Source organism: Mastigoproctus giganteus, chromosome 10, assembly GCF_048544385.1.
Source record: "Mastigoproctus giganteus isolate SK-2022 chromosome 10, ASM4854438v1, whole genome shotgun sequence".
Lineage (NCBI taxonomy): Eukaryota > Metazoa > Arthropoda > Arachnida > Uropygi > Thelyphonidae > Mastigoproctus > Mastigoproctus giganteus.
In genome coordinates, this window is record NC_143584.1 from 171,865,186 (window position 1) to 171,880,475 (window position 15,290).

General features: G+C 38.0%; 1 long non-coding RNA gene across 1 annotated transcript in view; it reads right to left on the reverse strand.

The window, feature by feature from the left end:
* Nucleotides 1–2,695: 2,695 nt before the first annotated feature.
* The window catches only part of LOC150079483 (uncharacterized), a 90,997-nt gene continuing 78,402 nt past the window's right edge, over nucleotides 2,696–15,290 (reverse strand). Inside the window, exons 2-4 of the long non-coding RNA XR_016547536.1 lie at nucleotides 14,349–14,479; nucleotides 7,432–7,594; nucleotides 2,696–2,987 (exon numbers count right to left, since the gene is read on the reverse strand). This is a non-coding gene — a long non-coding RNA (uncharacterized LOC150079483). The remainder of the gene's footprint in view (nucleotides 2,988–7,431; nucleotides 7,595–14,348; nucleotides 14,480–15,290) is intronic.

Below are 15,290 nucleotides of genomic sequence, written 5' to 3' on the forward strand. Positions count from 1 at the left end.
ACAGGAGTAAGTTCAGGAGCACAGGTTTTGAGAACAAGTGGAGACATACCATCGGGACCTGGAGCTTTCTTAGCATTAAGATTCGTCAAAATCCTTCTGACATCCTTTTGACGGAAGACCACAGGAGGCATTGAATGGAGCGGGTTGGGAATGGTGGGAGTTGTTTTACCAAGATCATTAATACATGAGTTGGAAGAAAAATGGGATGCTAGCAGGTCAGCTTTATTCTTGGCTGAAGTGACAACAGAACCATCTGGTTTCGGCAGAGGTGGGAGCAGAGATGGGCACAAGTTGCGGCCAATAGCTTTGGCAAGAGACCAGAATGCTCGGCTACCATTAGGGTAAGAAGCAAGTTTTCTACTCTTAGCCTGTTCAAACTCTAGTTTGGACTGATTAATAATTGCTTTACAATTGTTGCGAGCCTTGGTGTAGGCAGAAAATGAAACTGAAGAATTAGAAACAAGCCAATTACGATATGCAACGTGAACAGCCTTAGCACATTTATTGGAAAATCAAGGTTTAGATAAAGGACGAGATTTTAAAGTGGAGTGTGGGATAAAGATTCCATTCCTGCAAGAATAATTTCTCTGACACGATCTGAGCAAACATCTGAAGTTGTCATCTGAAGTTCTGAAACAGTAATCCGACCAAGGAAAAGAAGAAAAGGCATCTCGCAGGTCATCCCATTTTGCATTCTTGTAATGTTGAGATAAAGGCTCCATTGGAGAAGAGACTATCACCAAGTTGTGATCTGAAGTACCTAAAGGACCTATCACTTCGACCGTGTACTTAGAAGGGTTGTTTGTGAGAAAAAGATCAAGCGTGTTGACTGTATGATTACGATTGTCCAGTATTCTTGTAGGTAAATGAACCCAGTTGGGTCGGTGTGACCAGAAAACTGAAACCAGCTGGAGTTGTGAACATTAAAACCACCAAGGAAAATTACCTCACTGTTAGGAAAGTTCGACTGGAGAAAGTCAAGTTGCAAAAACCGGAAGTCAAAGAGCTCCAAGTGATTAGTGGAGTTGGGAGAACGGTAGAGACAACAGATGAATTTGACACAATGAGGTAGAGAGATTTTAAGCCAGAGAAGATCAAAGAGAGGATATTCCAAATTGCCAAGTCTCTGACAGGGAATATCAGAACGGACATATGCACAAGTACCACCTTTGAGGCGAAAGGAATCATACAGCAAATAATTTGGGCATCTGAGATGAACTATAGTTGAATCAACCGATAACTGCGATTCTGTCAGAAAAAGTACATGGGGTTTGGCAGAGTGCAAGTGGAAATGGACATCGTTGAGATTAGAATTGAGACCACGTATATTTGTGAAATGGATTAGGAAGTACTTGGGAGGTTTAGATCTTTTCGCAGATAAGTTTGCTCTATTAGTTTGACAATTCATGGTGTATTCAATAGTAAGAAAAAGTGGGTGGGACATGCTGTATGAAGTAATGAAATTTTGGGTATGGAGTACACATGGTAAGAATATACCCAGATCCTTGGCATAATGTGGCTTCGACAATGCTCCCCGCATACACACTACTCGGACTCCTTCCAGTCACTATCTAGCAGAGTAGAGGTAGCAAGATTATACACTAGCTGATCCGGAAGCCTCCTAGAGAGTTACCAATAGGTTCGGTCCGATGTACTAACTAGCGGCCGGCCTGCGAACACTGTTTTAGAGCTGTACCCTCGAAATGTCAGGAATATTGTATCTCGCCACGATGTTCATCATAACCCCAAAAGTCATCAATCATACTGCATGATGGAAGAGATGGGGAAGGGTTGACCGGAACTTAGCTCTAGATACTAAACATGGGTTCCACCACTTCAAGCCGTTTCATGAGAGTCATCTACCACCTAGTACTGCCTGGTAACATAAAGGGGCATCATTCCTCCACCCCTGCTTACGTTGGTTCACACCTGGGTGGTCACCCACCATGTGCTTGTACATGGAAGTTATACCCAGGATTACTAACAGTCCCACCATCCTGAAGGTGCAAGCAGAGGATTTGGGTGTCACAGACCGTGCGGACTTTGCCGAAATTGGGTCCAGTTCACTTGAGTGTCACCCGAATATCAGTTCCATCAGCGCTTTAGACTCACAGGTAGCAAGTACAGCTTGTCTGGCATATCTGAGGGAATGTCTGTGGCAACCTCAAGGTTAATATTTTGATAAAAATTATGTGCAAGCCATTGTAGATGGCAATTATCCGTCGATGCACTTTGAAAGTGCAAGTGACGCTGAGTCAGTTTATTCATATAGACGACTGACCGCTGTTGATGACAACGAACTGAAGGCTGCCATTGAGTCGAATTCAAGCCAGACATGCCAGCTACTTGCAGAAAGATTCAACGTGAGCGATGAAACGTTTCGTTTATATTTTCCACAAACTGCAAATGACTTCACATGAACTTGCAGCCAATAACGAACTCCAAAGACTGTCATAAAAAAATCGACAGTCTTTGGAGTTCGTTATAAGCGACCCAGCCAACCATACTCTCCATTAACTTTGGCCCCTGCGATGTTTTGTTAATTTTTATTGTTAATTGATAGTATTGTTCTGTTAGGTTTATCAGATTAATCTGTTAAGATTGTAATTATTCTGTAGTTCACATCACTATGTAAATTTATGCTCAAAATATTAATACTGTTAATCGAATTATACATTTAAGAAAGGAAGATATGTTACTCAACAGAATAGAATTTTATTCGCAAACATATGCATACATGGAGAGGAGAGAAAAAATCGAAAACGCAATCAGACTGTGATATCAAATAGTGAAGCACATTTACTTCCTTCTCGGTGATGTCAGTTCCGTCTTAAAAGTGGATACCACACAGACAGTGAATAAAGGAAACACATGTACAAGACACTAATGGGAATCGTGGAGGGCTTTCAACTAGTGTGTCGGTCTACCAAAAGGTGAGATAAAACTGGGAGAGATGAGCACAGACGAAGTACTTCAGATGTCGAAATCTGGAAAGAGTTTAAAAAAAATTCAGGTCAGAAATGCATTTTTATCATATTTTTGTTAATAAATCAAATTTAGGATGGGAAACATTAAAATCTCTCTTTCTCTCTCGCGCGCCTTTTTGTCTATTTTATTCAAATGAAACTTGCTGCAGTGTGTTTTTATATGTGTAATTGACTGTTCAGTGTAGTAGGCAATCAGTAATTGTATTTAAATGTTGAAGTTCTATATTTATATGTTAATTTGGGTACTTACTCCTTTAGGCAATATTTAACATTCACTGAAATAATCCTTTGGATAATTGGCAGTTTTAATTGCGTTGTCAGATACATCAGTGCACCTGTTTCAGTTTTAATCAACTGTCATTTGACAAGACAGACTAATCAACTCATAACCAGCCATGTCTTTTTAATTTGGAGTTTTAGGTAATTATTCAATAAGTTCCCCAGAGAGTTCAAGCAATAGAGAAGTTAGCAAATGGATATTTCTCTGAACGAAGATATCGTCCTTTCTGTCTATATAAATGGACAGAAAGGACGACATCGAACAGCCTCAGTATGCATCTGCTAACACCTCTTAATCATACCTCTTTGATCCCTCTGTAAATGTTTTTCCTAACATTTACTGCGTGTAGTTGCATTTAGTTTACACCAGCGGCTTATGTCGGAATACTAATTTATTAACGTTTCTTAACTCTATTTTGCTATTGTGCATTGGCAAAATCAGAAATATAGATTTTTGTTATTATATGGATAAAATGTTTCCGCCAACCAAAATTCTTTTTTTCCTCTCTGCTGATTTTTTAATTTAACTGGAAGAAGTGAGAGTTATTGAAAAGATCATACACTGGATCTTTCCAGTTTTCAGGCTGGCTAAAAGATAGGAGCTAGAGGGCTGTCATAAATAGTCAGTCTTCAGGGTGGACCAGTGTAATGATAAGGGCCCTTTCATTTCTAATGTTCATAAATGACTGATTTAAACTTACGTTCCAGGTGCCACCTTACCTTAGATACATGCATAATATCCATAAATGATATTGACGAAGGTATCCAAGGGAAGCTATCACTGTTTGCTGATGTTTTGAAGGTGGGAAGGTTGGTTAATAATTCGAGTCAGGCCATATTGCTTCAAAAATATACTTAGATCGGTTTCATTTATGTTCCCAAAAATGGAAAGTAAAGTTTAATACTTCTAAATATAAGGTTTTTCGTTTTGGGAAAAGAAATCCTGGAGTAACGTATAAGTTAGGAGGAAAGGAGCTAAAAGTGTTCATGGAAGTTCGTGATTTGTAAGAAATTCGCTAGTAGAGAGAAGGATGTTATTATCCCTCTGTTCAACATTGTGGACTGCATTTTGAATACTGCATTCGAGTCTGGAGACCACTCCAAGGGACACAAATATAAAATACCAGGGAATAACAAGGCTGGATCTCATGAAATTCACCTGTGAGCACCGGGCTGTTGAATACTTACTAAGTTTCCTACAAATTGCTGGCCAAATTTAAAGCAGAATTTGTACCCATGTTGGAATGGGAATAGTTTGAATATTGTTTTATTATATAAAATTAGTATTTTTTTTGGTTGATTAAAATATCTTCTTCCTCGCCTCACTATACCTTACTAATACTAACTAAGACAAGTGTGGAGCTGCTGCCTGTCTCCTTATAACATGGCTAATGTTTTCATTAAATAGTAGCTTTAAACTCCATAATACTCTCAGTGCAGTCAACGCGCGCTGATCACCTTTAACGTACAGCTTTGTTCAAGTCTAAGAAAACTCTATACCAAAATGAAAAGTATCAGGCAATATCCAAGGACAAAATTCTTTAAGAGTAGAGAATTCTTCGATAGGCAAAAATTTTTAAAAATGAAATATCTTCATGCCACCACAAAGATAACGCTCTTTTTACAGAAATCTGAGTTACCTGACTTGGTTTGAACGCATTTCAAGGTTTTGCACAGGCTCAAATTCCGTGTTTCAGCTACCTCTAAACAATGGCTACCAGGGCATCCTGAAGTCTGTGCAACTGACTCATCAACAACTTGTAGCTATCGATTCCCTCTGGCTGCCAGCAGCTGGTTTTATAAGAGGAAAGCTGGGTGTAGGAAATAATTTTAACATTTTTTATCTAGATTTCAGCTAAGTATTTGAGGCGGTCCCGCATGAGAGGTTACCATATAAGCTGGGACGCGTTGGAACAATAGGGAAAATCCTTAGATGGATTGCAGGATCCTTCAGGATAGAAGGCAAAGGGCTGTGATTAACGGTTATTCTTCAGATTTAGCTAGCGTAAGAAGAGGGGTTCTGCAAGAATCGCAATTGGGAACACTGCTGTTTTTGATTTTCTTTAATGACATCTACGAAGGAATACAGGGCGTGATGTCAAAATTTTAAGTCTTTCATCATATGGACGATGTCAAGGTCGGTAGAGTAGTTAATGATCAGCGCCAAGCACAGCTTCTTCAGAACTTAAATAGACTTTATAGATGGAATAGCAACCCAAAAGTAATTTAACAATTGATAAGATCGAACTAAAAACAGTAGAGGAAGAAAGATTTGGGAGTTGCGATACGGTCGGAAATGAAGTTTCTGTCGTGTAGACAGGCGTCAAGGATGGGCCATGGTGTTCTATCGATGATTTATGGAACATTTGCGTGTAGAGATAGGGGAGGTCATAATACCACCGTATAAGGCAGTTGTGAGACCACCCTTAGAATATTGGAAAATTGTGTCCAGGTATGGAGACCGCACCTAAGAAAAAGACATCCTGGTGAGGAAGGACTTCGAACATGTGGGCTGCAGAGATTAGAAACTGGACACCTTGGAGGAAATTTGTGAGGTGTATAAAGCTCTAAAAGGTGAAAGTAAAATGAATAAGGGCGAAGTTTTCATAGTTTCTAATGATCGAAATTCAAAATTCAGCTTGACAGGTGAATTTTGCTTTATTTATTTATTTATTTTATTATTATTTATTTATTTATTATTATTTTTTTTTGGCTAGTGCAGCAAAAGCCGATTACACTATGATACCTCTTCCCAAAGTTTCTGCGCTAACTCTTGTATCCCACTTCAGACCTGTAGCGAGAAGCGTTGAAACGAGTATGCTCTCTTCTAAAATTTTCGCGGGATCATCCTCTTTTATAAAATTTTGCTTTAGAAAGTTTTGCTCCCGATCTTCAAATCTGTTTTTTCTTCAAGTTATTCTCCACAAATACATCATTCCATAAACAATTTATTGTCTGTCACCACCCTGACATCTGACATCTCTGCAGCGAATACGATTGATCAAGACCATGGTCCTGCAGCTGGAAAACAATGTCTTTACATTCACCAAACAGTTGGTACTTGAGTGCCGCAGAATGGAGTTATCTCAGTTCTGTTGTCTTCGTCACTTTGCCCAGAGCAGCATCCAACTATGCCGACGATTTTAAAATAATGATCCAGATCAAACTTATGCATTGTCAGCAAGCCATTATAGCTCTTCTCAGTGATACCTTGAACCAATTCGAAAAAAAAAAAAAAAAAAAAATCAGCAAAAGTAATCTTTTCTTTGAATCAGTCGGTCCAACGATAGGAGAAAAACAGATTCCTGCAGTTGATATGTACACTGACATGGGAATTGCCCTTGACAGTAAGCTCAGGTTTCACCTTCATATTGAAGCAATGTGGCTCAAAATGTCTAGCTGCCATTGTGGATGAAGCAACATCTTGTACATGTGCAGGACCAGGAAACCAGGAAAAAGTGGCATTTTCATTGCCTGACTGATTCCACTGTTCTATACGGTGAAGAAATTTTGGCATCATCATCAGCCTCGAGCAACTGTGAAATCCTTTTTCTCAGCGGAGTATCGGGCTGTTTTCCAACTGCTTGTTTCGGTCAGCACTTACGCAGCGTTTGCTCTTGCATTTGAAATCAAGCAGTTACTTGAAAAAATTCACAACGTCACAATTAGAGCCGCCATCAAATGTTCTTGGGTTTCATTTACAAAATAAAAATTGTACAAATAAAGACTATTGCTTCTGTTATGAAAATTCTATCAAAATAGCATGCTGTACTGCTCCAGTAATTTTAGGATATTTAAAAGTCGCATTTACATTGGTATAAAAGGAAAGAATAAGGCTGTGTTTGGCTGCCTTAAGCCCATAATTTCGTATATAATACATATAGTAGTATATGGTAATGTGATATAAACAATTACTTCATTTTATTAGCTTAGACTTGATAACTGAAGATTAGCTTATGTTATAAGAAATTGCTAGCCCGTAAGATAAATAAATAGGGAAAATGCACTGAGGTTAATTTGTTAATTTTACATTACGTTGAATTTTTTTTTTTTCAATAGTTTTGTTTTTATCTGCAAGTTGTAAAACTTGAATACACTCCTGAACACAGCGTAAACATTGCTGGGTAGTCTACATATAATAACTTGATAAGTTGTAATTCTTTACCTTTTTATACGCGGATTCACATTGAGATTTTGTGTTGAGATAGAGAGTCACTGCCTTTCAGGAGACCTCCTGCGGATCGCTTGCTTCTGAAATAATCATCGTGCAGTTCGTAAGGATAAGCAGATCGACCATACACTCTATCTTCAGGCTCCAGTTCAAGTAGCTGTGGGAGTAATCAGTGAATCAATCGATTACAAATATAGTAGCGGAAACTGAATTAACAATGTGAGAAGTGATAGGCAACAAGGCATACTGTCTAAAAACTACTTTAAAAATTTTCCTTAATTAAATGTAAAGCTTAAAACTAACTTTAATATATCAACCTGTCCATTTCTTATTTAATTTCGTAATTTCTCTCTCTCTCTCTCTCTCTCTCTCTCTCTCTCTCTCTCTCTCTCTCTCTCTCTCCTGTCATTTTTTACATATTTTTTCTTATTATGTTTGTTATCATTCTTTAGATATTTTTCTTGGTCGTTTATTCTCTTCCATTTCTTCTGTATTTTTTTTTACTGGCAAAAATTTCAGTGCTTGGTGTCGTTGACCTGGTTATGTTTTATTTTCTATTCCATTCGAATGGGAGTGAATAAAAATTTCTTTCTCTCTCTCTACACACGACATCGTTTTCTGTTAATCCGTCTTTGACCTAATGAAAAATGACTTTGCTATCTGGCGCCTTTATTCTTGTAGTTGGGAGAAGGGAAAATGCCATTTCTGTTAGAGAAAAGAATATCTTTTATTTTGTTCCTTGCTTGTTGACACCGATTTCTTGCGATACAGCTGCCGCCGCATTTTAGCCGTCGGGTAATGATGCAAGAATCGTAATTAGATTCTGTTTATACAGTGGGAAAGATTTTAATGACAAATTGAGAATACACCGCAGATACTTGAATGTTAATAGAAAGAGTACTGCCTATAGATAATTTCCTTGCAAGTATGTCACTGCTAAGGTTTTGGCATAAAAAAAAATATAGTTTTAAAAAACGCTTGCAACAATACTTCTAACACTTCTGTCATTCACTCAGTATAGTAGTATTTATAACACGTTTTCAGGCGATCTTTGAATTATGTATATATTTGAAGCCTGTTATTCTCAACTTATAAAGTGTAAATAGCTCTAAATTGCAAATATATCAGAATTGTTCGAATGATTTAGAGGTCAAATTATGTTTATTTTTAAAAGAGAAAATTACGAATACATAGTTCATCTTTAATTACTTAATATTGATTTCTTTAGTCTCTTCATTACTAATTTCATTTTTGATTTCACTCAGATTATAGAATCCTTTTCTGAATATTGTTTCGGTCCTTAGCAGTGCAAGCAATTCATGGTTCCCCTCTACAATTATGACTAAAATTCATTGTATATTTCAGTTCTTTCTTTTTTTGATTATTTGTACTCCGCGTTAAGACGTGCTTATTCTTTCATGTACATCAGTGTCGAGAACAGTGGCACATTCAGGAATTACAAGATTGCAGTGAACCCAGATGCAAATGATGGACATTGGCCACCAAGGGGCCCCTTTCTTCTTCATGTGTTCTGTTGAACTACTGGTCAGGTATTTTCGCATCTACTGTACACTCAGATTACACGCCGCTGGTTGAGTTAGTACTTTTCTGAAGGACAGCCCTGTCATTAAGTGGATTTTTTTAGAAATTTTATGTTTGAATCCTGTTCATCTGGACAGGATGAACTTATTGAGCCAGTTCAAGCAGGGCTGATGAGTTAACCGGTTTCAGGTGGAGCGTAGTGCTTTGTGATATTATTCCTTTACGTTCCTCATAAAACTGATAATGAACTAAGTAAATTACGCGTGCACATACGCGCGATACACTTACGCCTTCGTGGTTTGAATTGCCTTATTGTTAATATAAACATTCAACTATGCTTCCTGGAGTTATGAGCCAGCCAATATAAAGTTTTACTATAATTTTGTAAGGGGAGGGAGAAGAATTTGATTAAATTCGTCTGCTATACGGTGGTTATTAAACTTTGTCACTGGAGTAACCCTTTAGTCCGAAGAATATATTCGCGGTATCATTAAGAAGTGCCATTTGTTTCCTAGCTTCCCTTATTGACGCCTGTTTAAAGAATTTTTTTTTCGGCACTATAATGCAATCCTGTTCCACTCTGCTCAAAAAGTACACAAAGCACGCCAAGACTTTTAACGGAGAAGGTCCTGGCTTGAACCAGAAGTCACCAGACTAAAAAATATCTAAAGGCTAGCGGAAAGAATATGTAAATACAATTGCAAAACAAAATCTTGCCTCCTGGCAATACTTAGTTCACTTCATAGGAAATTCTGATCCCTGGGGTCTATTATATAAAATTAGCAAAAATAAGTTTCACTCTCATGAAGTGTACAACACTGTAGTGAACAACGATACAAAAACTACTAATTGGAATGATTCAGCTAACGCCATCTTGGATCGCTTGCTTCCCCTGGACGATCTCACCACAGAAACTCCAGAACAAATATCTATTAGGAATATCAACTCAACCTACCACTGCTCATATGAAACTGATCTTTTCACTCTTCTGGAGCTATAGCTGGCCCTAAGCTAAATAAATATCCATAAATGTCCAGGTTTAGATCTTGTGGAAAAAGCTGTAATTATCAAATTTGCCCGAAATCTTTTCAGAAATACTTCGATGTGCAACAATTGTCTTACTGAGGGGATTTTTCCTAATCTCTGGAAGGTAGCTTTGATCAAAATTATTCACAAGCCTGACAAAAATAAATCTGATCCCAAAGCATACACACCCATCTCTCTTTTGGCAAACCATTTGAAAGCTTGCTAGCACCCAGAGTAACAGATTTAATTGAAGGTCAAAACTTGATGTCTCCATCCCAATTTGGCTTCAAGAAGGGAAAATCCTGTGAAGACGCCTTGGTCTCTTTAGTTAACTACATATCAGCTTCGAGGGCTAAATATGAATTGGCCGTATTCATTGACTTCGAGGGAGCTTTGAGGTTCCCTCTGGTGGGAGAGCGCTCTCAATTGTCTTAGCAAAGCCAAGTGCTCTCGGCAACTATTCCAAGTTATTAGGAGCTACTTCCAAAATAGACTCATCCAAGTAATCTTGAAACAGCAGTCTTTCTCAAGGACCATCTCAAGCGGATGTCCCCAGGGATCAGTTCTGGAACATAGTTTTGGACAGCTGGCTCATGCAAAAACCTGACAATATCTCTGCCTTCGCCTACGCCGATGATTTGATTGTTCTAATTCCAGGTCGATTGCGTCTTCAACTAGAACACATAACTCTTTCTAATATAACTCTTTCTGAGCTAATTAAGTGGTCAAATATAAATAAACTGCGAATATCTGCCACAAACACAAAACTGTTGGTTTTTAAGGGAAAGTTAGATTACAGAAGACCTCCTAATATAAAGATAGACGGTAAGCAGATCCCTTTTGTACCTAAATTAAAACATCTTAGCGTAATTTTAAAGGACAGGTTAACCGTCTCCTCTCACTTCGCCTCGAAGATTAAGAAGTTCATTGCCGCAATTATCTGCATTTCCAAATAGGACTGGGGACTAAATGAGAAGACTCTCTTACTATATTATACAGCAGTATTCGTACCAATAACATTCGTACCGATAACAACATATGTTTCGGGAGTCTGGTTTCATAGAGCCGTTAATGTTAAACTCCGTTCCAAGCTCATCTCCATTCAACGGATTTTGCTGCTTGCCATGTTCCGGGCTTGCAGGACAGTGTCCTCTGCTGCTCTGCAGGTCCTTGCTGGAGTCTTACCACTAGACCTGTATGCCATCTTCAAAGAACTATGCTATCGTCTAAAGCACAAGAGTTCCCGGCGAGATTCTCGGCATCTCATGCGACCTAACTGCTAACATCAAAGACGAGAAATGCAGAATCTGGAATGAACTTATCAGTGTGTGACAATCACGATGGGATTCCAGTACTACTGCTCAAGTCACCCGCTCTTTTGTTCCTGCAGTTACCTCCCCTCTCAACAAGAACGTCCGCCGATGGTTTTCTCCCAGCTTAACATCATATATACTGACTGGGCACGGCTCCATCAACTATTTCAGTTTGGCTTGTCTGACACAAATCTCTGCTTGTGTGGTGCTGTGGATTGACTGAAAATTTTCAATCGTTCTCAGCTCTACAACAATTCTGCTATGCTTTTTTCCACCAAAAGAAAGCAACTCTTCTCAAGTCTATCAACATATCATAAAAAAGTAATCAACCCAACACCTGCAATGTCTATCGATATCTCTTAAAACTGATATCACCTGCCATATACTTTTCTTTTCTTTTTTTTTTTTAGCTCGTACCCCAGTTTGGGCAGCTGTGGATACAGGATTAGCTAGCACCCACTGGTGGAGCACATAGTACTACCTCCAGTGGGTACGGTTTTCGTTCTTCCTAGGACAGATAAAGACTGCTGTTTTGTGGATTTCATTTATGATATTGTAATTAACATGATTCTATGTATATCATTGTATATAATATGTATGTACATAGCGGATTTGCCAGTTTCTAGCTAGGGGCCGCTTGTTTTTTTTTTTTTTTTTTTTTTTTGTTAATAAAGGAACCCTGCCTCCACTTTAGGGACTACTCGTTTACTCAGTAAACGAGCAGATTTCTCTTTCATCAAAACCCTCCTTTCCCCAAGACTCAACCTATACAGTGAAAAATGTAAACTAAATTATCTGTAGACATGGAAGAAAAGGAAATACATATTATGGTTTCTGATCTTTATCATAAGGAATGTCAAATGGCTAATGTCTCAATAACATCAGTCAGGATTTTATGCTTCAAGCCAAATGCAAGTTTAAATAAGGCAAACGTTTTCAAGGATGTTTTTATGATATTGCATTATTTTAATAGTGAAGCTGCTTCAAAATTGTAAGCGAATTTTAAAAGTTACTGACCTACAACAATAAAAGGTTAATTGCATCGTTAAAGGGGAATACAGTATACTTTGATAAAATAGTTACAGATCCATTACAGAAATGAAAAATATGGCATGGTGAAAAAAAGGTTGGTTGGTTGGTTGGTTGTGGTAGGGTTTAGGTGTACAGCAACTTAGTCCATATTGGGTCGTGCATATTTGTTTGTAAATTTCTTGTGTTCTGGCCAGTTTGCTAGATTTCCCCAAGGTTTTTTTCTTCCCGGAAACTTTGGGTTTCTGGGAGAAAAAAACCCTTGAAACCTTCGCCTGAGACTGACTTACTCAGCCACATTGTGAAAAAGGCCCATAAAAATTGATGGGATTCAAGCACTGGTCTATTTCACCCGGTATGGGTAGGACGGTGATTATACTAAGTGTGCTACCGTGAGAGCGTGCAAAAAGGAAGGTGATAAATTGCCACCGTTTTGGAATGTCTGGGTTCTATTTCCATTGAAGCCCGAAGAAACATTCATAATGGTTTTTTCAATCGGGCGTGAGTTAACTGCTCTCAGGCGGAGGAACAAGTTTCTGCTTGAACTTGACCCTTGTTTCTTTTTTTTCTACTTCATCCCACGAGTAGTTAAAGTAAGCCGTCGGTTAAATCATACATAAAACCATATAGGTTACTATCGGCATTGCGCAATTTAACCAAGTTACTTAACAGGATTTCCCATGAAGGCTGTTCATTCAAAAACATGAGTAAAGACAAGCTATATTATTTTACAAAATAAAATTCCCCAGAGTGCAACAGGCGTGAATTAACCATGCATAATTCTAGCCTACCATTGATAGGATGGCAGTAGTTGATGAAGATAATAATATTGCTTACATGCAAGGGCAGATCTAGGTTCTTGGGGCTCAGGGCTAGCGTTCTTAGTTGGTCCCCTTTTAGGTATTTAGTATAATGTGCATGGATCAGTTAAATCAATGTGGTTACTTCCTGAATAACATAATCGGTCATTTAAGAGGAGTTATTAGCAAATTTGTTATTTTTTAACTGGAAAGTTGCTGGAGAGGCCTTCATCCTGCAGTGGATTGAAAATGGCTGATGATGATGATGATGATATTATTTTATTTGTTATTGTTAGTAAAGTAAAAATAAGTGTCGATACATAATATTTTATATTGTTGTTCAAACGTTTTTAGACTATGAGAAGTGAGAGCTTTGTTCTCACACTCTCGTGTCAGATCCACTACTGTTAGCATTGTAATCGTAAAAACCTCGCGATTTGTAGAGGAATTTTGTTGAAAAACTGCTTCAGGGTCGTAATAACTTTTTTTTTTTTTTTTTTGGTAAAATAAATAAATAAATTTTCTGTTTATACTCCGGGACGACCAAATGGTCAGAGGAGTTCACAAGATAGGCAGATTACAAGAAACAGCACCGCATTCAGCAGTCACGGGCTTGAACCCCGGTCACCCAAGGCACGTGTACTTATGCACCCGCGCGCCTGACCACTAGTTGTTGGCGCATCGGCTTCTGTGGCCATAATGCATCTCCCAAGGTTTTTGCAGTACTTTGATCCAAGCCCGAGGCGGGATTCGAACCCGCGACCTTTGGGTTGCCAGGCAGGCACTTTACCCACCCGGCTAGCCCGGTTGGCGTCGTAATAACTGTTAATAATTTAAAAATTCGAATGTCAAGAGTGTCTTATGTACTGTAAATAATAAATTAAAAAAAAAACCAAACGTTTTACAAATTAATAATAATACCCTAACACACAAAAAAAAAACAAGTTAGGCATTTTGGGCCTCTGGGGGACAAGGGCTCAAACCCTATTAGCCGTGCCTAGATCCTCTCCATCTCGCATTAGTACAAAATACTCGTGCATTTTGCAAGCTGAGAATAATTTTAAGTTAACATCATAATGATCATTTATGCTATTAAAAGTTATTGGAAGAGGGTAAAATGCAATATTTAAAAAAAATAAAATGCTTTAACTTTGTAAGCTTGATGCAAGAATGCGTTTCCATACAAAACCGTATCACTTACCGCTCTAAGTAGCTCCTTTATTTGTTCCCTGCGACTGTCATCTGCTCTTGTTGGTAAATAGCGTCCCTGAGCCAATGAACAACACACCACCATGACCAGGGCAACCAGAAACACTGGAAAACTTCTCATATCTGAAAGACAGTGTTTTAAATATTCATTAATCTTTACTTTAGTTTTCATTGCTCGGAACTGAGTTCAAACTTCTTGGCTTTACAATAATTTTTGTGACCGATAGGACACAACGGCAACTTACATTTAAACTTTTCAAACTACACTTTTTAGTATTAAAATGTTCAATAAAAAATTCCGAAATATTCGTGAATGATTTAATTGGCATACCAATCGACTCCGGTGAGAGAAATTTAAAAAAGGATTTTCCAATTTAAAATACCTGATTATTTTAGGAATATTCCACTTGAGAGGATTGAACTGGAAGAGGGTTAAGATCAAACAGCTCAAGAATTGTATAAAACTGTTCCGTGCGCTGTAATGAAACAAAGTACTAGACCGGTGAAGATATCAGAGCATTTTCTGTCATCGGTCTGATTTATTTCATCCAGTCTTTGATATTTTACCTTTGTCTGAAAATAGGTCATTCATTGCAGAGCGATTTGTGTCTTCGTCCGCTAGGGTCGAAAATGTCATGTTCATAAAGGAAGGAATGTATGTATATTAATGGTTGTGCCTCTTTCCGAATCCAGCGGAATTTAAGGTGCTATGCGTTCGCTATAGATTTTCAGCCATTAATTTTACGGCTAAGCTGCCATCATTGTTATTTAAACAAATATTGATTTCTTTGTTGAGTTAGCTCTTTTTAACAACAACAGAAATCCGCGGAGATAAGACTATTCAAATGACAACTGTCAGCGGAATTGGGACTTTGAAAATGCGATTAAATTCTATAACGTTTATTTTTATTTTTTTTATTTGCTTTTAACAAAG